Source organism: Phalacrocorax carbo, chromosome 8 (genome assembly GCF_963921805.1).
Source record: "Phalacrocorax carbo chromosome 8, bPhaCar2.1, whole genome shotgun sequence".
In the NCBI taxonomy this organism is placed as follows: Eukaryota; Metazoa; Chordata; class Aves; order Suliformes; family Phalacrocoracidae; genus Phalacrocorax; species Phalacrocorax carbo.
This window is the reverse complement of record NC_087520.1, coordinates 14,498,981-14,504,453: the sequence shown is the minus strand read 5'-3', so window position 1 is coordinate 14,504,453 and position 5,473 is coordinate 14,498,981. Positions and strand designations below refer to the sequence as shown.

The window sequence follows — 5,473 nt, the reverse complement described above, 5'->3', positions numbered from 1 at the left end:
CCCGCCCCCCCCCGGCGGAGCGCGCGAACAGCGCGGCGGGAAGGGCCGTGGTGTGGGGCGGGGCGGAGCGGCGGGGTCCCACGTGCCGGGGTGCCCTTTATGGGCGGGGTCCCTTCTAGACTCAGGGAGGGCCGGGGGGGGGCGGCGAGGCGGGGCGGGGCGCGTCCCTTGTAGGTCTGGGTGTCCTGGGGAGCGTCCCTGAGGGTCCCCTGTAGCTTGGGTGGGGGTAGGTGTGGGGGATTCCTGCGTGAGGAGACCCTGAGCCCAGAGGTGAGCTGTGGGGGTGGGCACTTGCAAGGTAGGGGCAAGCCAGCAGTGGGGAGTGCTGAAGTATCCCCGGGCCCGTGGTTACCTGATAAATAGGTATTTACCGTGATTACTAAATAAATTATCTAATAAACGGTGCCTTTTCCTCATCCGGAATGGCTTGCAACAGCAGGGTATGGGGACATTTGAGTGCGCTGCAATGGGTTAGACGAAAAATAGCATACTGCAAAGTACTTATAGCAAGAAAGTAATTTCAGGTGTGATCGGAAACTTGGCTAATCTTCCAGTAACCAGTGATGTGATTAATTATATTCGGGCAATGGGTATATATGTGAAACATTTGTGAATGGAAACATGTGAAAAACACGTTAAGATGGGGTTACAGTTTGGGTTGTGTATGAACCTGCATCCGTGTTTTGTCGGCAGTCAGCCTGAGTTTGTGATGGATGGTGCTTGCAGAGGACTTCCTTGGCTTATAGCTGCTGTATGTCTCTGTGTTTGTTTCAATGGTGTTGCAATAGGAGGTGGCAGAGTTCCCAACCTGGGCTGTGGCATGCCAGCGTGAGAAAAAGATATGCTTTATATTCTCCTTACCCTAGTGGTTTCCTTCAGAAGTATGAATATTGCCACCCCTGTGCTCATTCCAGCTGGACAGTGTATTTTTATGTTTATTTCTTTGTTCCATAGGCACAGAAATTCTTGGTCATTCTGGCAGTTTGCCTCTCTTTCCAGAGTATGGTTTTCTCTTCGCTGGTAATTCCTGTTACGGACTTGTAATTGTTCCTCAGTATTATCTGAGTTTTATGCTTGGCTGGCTGTATGTTTAGCTCCAAGTGTGGCTTTCCAGGAGATATGCAATCCCCCTCTTTCATCAGCCTAAACAATTGCTTTAAACTACCAAATTTCTTTTGGTTTGCCATATCATTTATATCTTGTCGTATGGGATACAAATCCCTTATCCTTTTCATCCCAGATTTGGCATAATACCTTAATTACAAAGTAATTTAGTTGTCTGTTTTAGGAAAAGTGTCTGTAACTGTCTCATGTTAGTAGACTGCTATTTCTAAAGTTACTACAGTTTGTTTGGAGATGAAAATTACATGCAAAATGGAAATATGAGCATCTCCACTCTATAATCTTGCCTTAATTTTCTTGCTTATCAAGCTGATATCAGTAATTAATGCTCCAAAAACTTAAATTGCATTTGTTGGTATTGGTTCATCCTAGATCTACTCAGCTAATCACTGTAGTTTTAATGCCCCTAGTTCTAATTTCCTTTCAAGTCCCCAGCCATTTGGTGTGCAACCGTCTCTGTCTTTTTCTGCAACTGGCAAGTCAATAGCAGAGCTAATCTGTTTTGATTCGTATTGTGAGGATGCTACAGGGGTTGAACAACATCAGTTGTGCAGTTGTTCTGTGTTTGTGCCTTTTACTCAGGAGAAGGAAAATAGTGCAATGAAGGTGAGATGTGAGGGAGGTTCTGAGAGACGAGGAAGGGGACTGTCTAGAGCAAGAACAAAGCTGAGGTAGCAAAGATCAGAGGCATAGACTATTGTGGAGTAACATGGCTGAAGGGGTGAACGTAGAGAGAAGTGACTTGAGCTATGTAGGCAGGAGGACGGTTCTGTGTGAGGGATGCTTTTTGTGTCTTTCCAGCTCAGTTCGTGTCCTTGCAACTTGCAGAGAGTGGAAAAGACATTGAGAAGGAAGAGGCAAGAAGCCATGAGGAACTGCTGCAGGTGCAGGGTGTGTTGCTACAGCTTTTCTGACTGTTGGTGATATTTTGTTCCATACATCCAAGGGTGCTGAGGGAAGTGGCCGATGTCATTGCAGGGCTGCTTTGAAAGGTCACAGTAATAGAGAGAGGATTCTGATGACTGAAAAAAGGCACGCATCATACACGCATTCAAGAAGGGTAAGAAGGATTGGGCAACTCTGAAACACTCTATTTAGCATCAGTCTCTGGGAGGTGATGGCACACCTTCTCCTAGAAACTTTAAGTGTGTGTAGGACAAAAAGGTGATTGGGAACAGCCAGCGTGGATCTGTCAATGGCAATCAATCATGCCTAACCAACCTGATTGCCTTCTGTGATGAGACTGGCTCAAAGAACAAGAGGAGAGCTGTGGGTGTTGCTAAAGTCAAAGTAAGACCTTTGACATGGTCTCCCATGGTATCATCTTACCAAACCTGGTGTAAGGCATGGACTGGATGGAAAATTGCCTGCATTGTTGGGCTCAGATGATGGTAATTGGTGGGCTAGCACAGAAAGTGTACAAGAAGAGGCTGAGAAAACTGTTTGTAATCACACAATAATTTTAGGGAAGTAAATACTCTTTGTTCCTTAGGGAAATAAATACTGTGCTCCCTAAGACATTTATTTATTTTGGTGGAAACATGAAACCAGACTGGTTGTAAAAAGCAAGTTAAAACAACATTGAAGTTCTAGGAGGTTACACACATTCTGAGGTCTTTTAAAAAATCTTGTAATTGAAAGCACTCTTTTATTCACTGGTTTAAACACTCATTAATCCCACTCCCCCCTTAAAGTCCAGGCTAAATCAACTTATCTCCAAGTTCTTCATTATTTCTTTGAGGCACATTTGCCACTGGAACTTTATTCCCTGGAGCTGTTTCCTCTTATAGTGGTCTTCTGGTAAGTTAGGTTTTCATCTGCGTTTTCTGCATCTTGAGCAAAGTAACTTAGTGGAACATGTAAGCTTTGATACACAACAGGTTTTTTTCCTCTAGCCAGAAATTTATGGCTAGAAAAAACAACCATGCAACTTTGACCAAGTATACTTGAAATACCGTAATTACAGATTATCTAGTTTCACAGCTCACAGACAATGTGTTTGTTTTACTTTATTAGATTTCATATAATATGTTCATACAAAACCAAATGTGTATATACACACTCTGTCAATGTTGCCAACTGTAATTTATTAAATGTTATAAATTTTTTCCATTAGGTCACTGTATTGTTAAACAGACACTGAATGCAGGATCAGTGCTAAAGGTGGGAAGGCTAAATTTCAAAGTAAACCATCTTGTCTATCTCTTAATAAGTATATAAGGGCCATTTTTGAGGAAGTCTTAATTGGTTATAGGCCTAAAACCTCTCTTAATGTGGATGTATTTTTCTAACAAGAAAACAAGAAGGAGAAGGTATTTGGGCATACACTGTAGCTTGCACTGCCGTTTCACTCTTCCCTGACTGCTGCAAAGCCCCTCAGTCAGTCATTGTAATCCAGAGCTGAAGCTGGGAGCGTGCTTTGGGGATATATCTTGTTACTTTGTGATGAACTCGGAGGCCCTGGGAGAATCTCTTGGTGTTGACAGCCCCTGACAGTAAATGTCACATGAATTCAGAGGGAGCTCAGAGCCTTCTGGTGACTGCTATGAGAAGAGACATGGTGACAGAAAACCTGATTGATGAGCCATGCCACAAGTAGAGGGAGCGCTGTGTGGTGATTGCCTGTAATTGAATGGTCCATGGAAGCTATTTCTGGGTTTCCTATGAACAGCGACATACACTCCAGAAGTGTTTTCACAGGAAAGGCCTGCAGATTTTAACCCTGGTACTCAGCAACTCCTTGTTAACGCAGCGTTAACAGACTTTAAAACTTAACGGGCTGTTTTAGCTTCATGCCTAGCATAATAATTAAACAAAATGACAACCGGAGATGGTCAATCATGCAATTACCTTTAGAAGCGTTCCTTTGTCAGCTTTTGCCTCCTCTTTTTAGTGCTTTCTTCTTGCGGCTGGGCTCTGTGATCTGACAACGCGGAGACGTTGATTATCAAGGTTCTTCCTGATTCTGATGATATACTCCTCTGACATGGGCTTGTCGCAGCTGTGTTAAGCACAGCAATGATGCTCCTAGCATTAAATGGGAATGTGAGATGTTATAGCCCACTCACCCAGCAAAGCATCTGCTCGCAGTGACCAATTAAATTGGCTTCTCTCTCATTAAAACCCTTGTGCAGACTCTGGTATGTCACAGATCTTTAAAATCTCCATTATGAATTCCACTTTCTTCTGGGTATTTTTAGCTTATACTTGAAGAAATTATTATTGTCTCTTGTACTTAAACATATCAATTTTGGCTCCACAGACATCTCCTCTGAGCCATATTCAAAGACCTGAGCTGACTTGGACTGCTGAATCTGTAGGGAGGATTTCAACACAGCTCTAAGCACTTGGACATTGGAGCCATGCAGGAAGGAAGAGGGAGACATTCAAGCCCTCCCCCCTTCCCTTTGGTAAGTCAGGAGCACATCCCTTACAGATTTACTTGGTTGTGCCAATTTAATGTGATTTCTTCTGAGGGCCAGAAACCACTCAAGGAAGGCTGACAGGTTTTATCAACAAAATGGAAACTGAAGTGATAAGGTGAGAGTTATTGACCTGGTAACTAACAAACAGAAAACTTCAGTGTCCCTCAAGCTAAATATTGCACTCGGCAGGTAAGTAAAGGATGGCAACAGCTGTGGTCTTGTCACTGAATGGGAGTGTGTTTTAGTGTAGAGGAGCAGGAGGTGAACTGTGAAAACAAACACATTCGGTTTGCTACAGACTATTTCCCTCTATTACTTTTAATGAGAGCTAAACTCCAAAATGCACAATGGGACAATAATATTTTAGATAGAAGGAACTCTTTGTACAGCTCCTAAATTCTAGACACCCGGTTGCAATTAAAATGATTGCTTGCATATTATTAATAGCCCACCAGTAGTTTAAGGCTGTTATCAGGTATGGGACCAATTGTTACTAGCCACTGCACAACTGAATGAAGAGTAGTGCTGTCCTTGTGGGAACAATGTGGGAGCTGAATTAACAGCCCGAACCCACAATGCTCAAAGGAGTTTGGAAAATGAGAGAAACATAGAAAGGTGAGAGGAGCTGTGTTAAAATGCATCACAATAGAGGCTGGCAAGCGACGTGGCTGGATTGCCATAGTCAGATGTTAGTAAATGCTGCTTAAATGTGTTTTTATTAATTTTGAAATTGTAGCATGGGGAAGGCAGATGGGAAAGCAAATGGAGACCTCTAATGAATTACGATTTAGAAGTAATGGAAACAAAAAGTACTGGAAGTACAGCAGTCTTTTGTTCCCCCTTTTTCCCCTTATATTTTTTCCTGAAAACATGTTGGGATTGTGTATGAAACCTAGCTGTTGCAATTCTCACACATCCTTTGAAAT

General features: G+C 43.0%; 1 long non-coding RNA gene across 2 annotated transcripts in view; it reads left to right on the top strand.

Annotated features, from left to right (window-relative positions):
* The first annotated feature begins 1,768 nt into the window (after window positions 1-1,768).
* Window positions 1,769-5,473, top strand: part of LOC135314722 (uncharacterized) — a 39,209-nt gene continuing 35,504 nt past the window's right edge. The window contains exons 1-3 of one of the 2 annotated variants that reach the window (XR_010374187.1): window positions 1,769-2,013; window positions 2,101-2,182; window positions 4,385-4,532. This is a non-coding gene — a long non-coding RNA (uncharacterized LOC135314722). The remainder of the gene's footprint in view (window positions 2,014-2,100; window positions 2,183-4,384; window positions 4,533-5,473) is intronic. The other variant, XR_010374188.1, reaches the window with a different exon arrangement.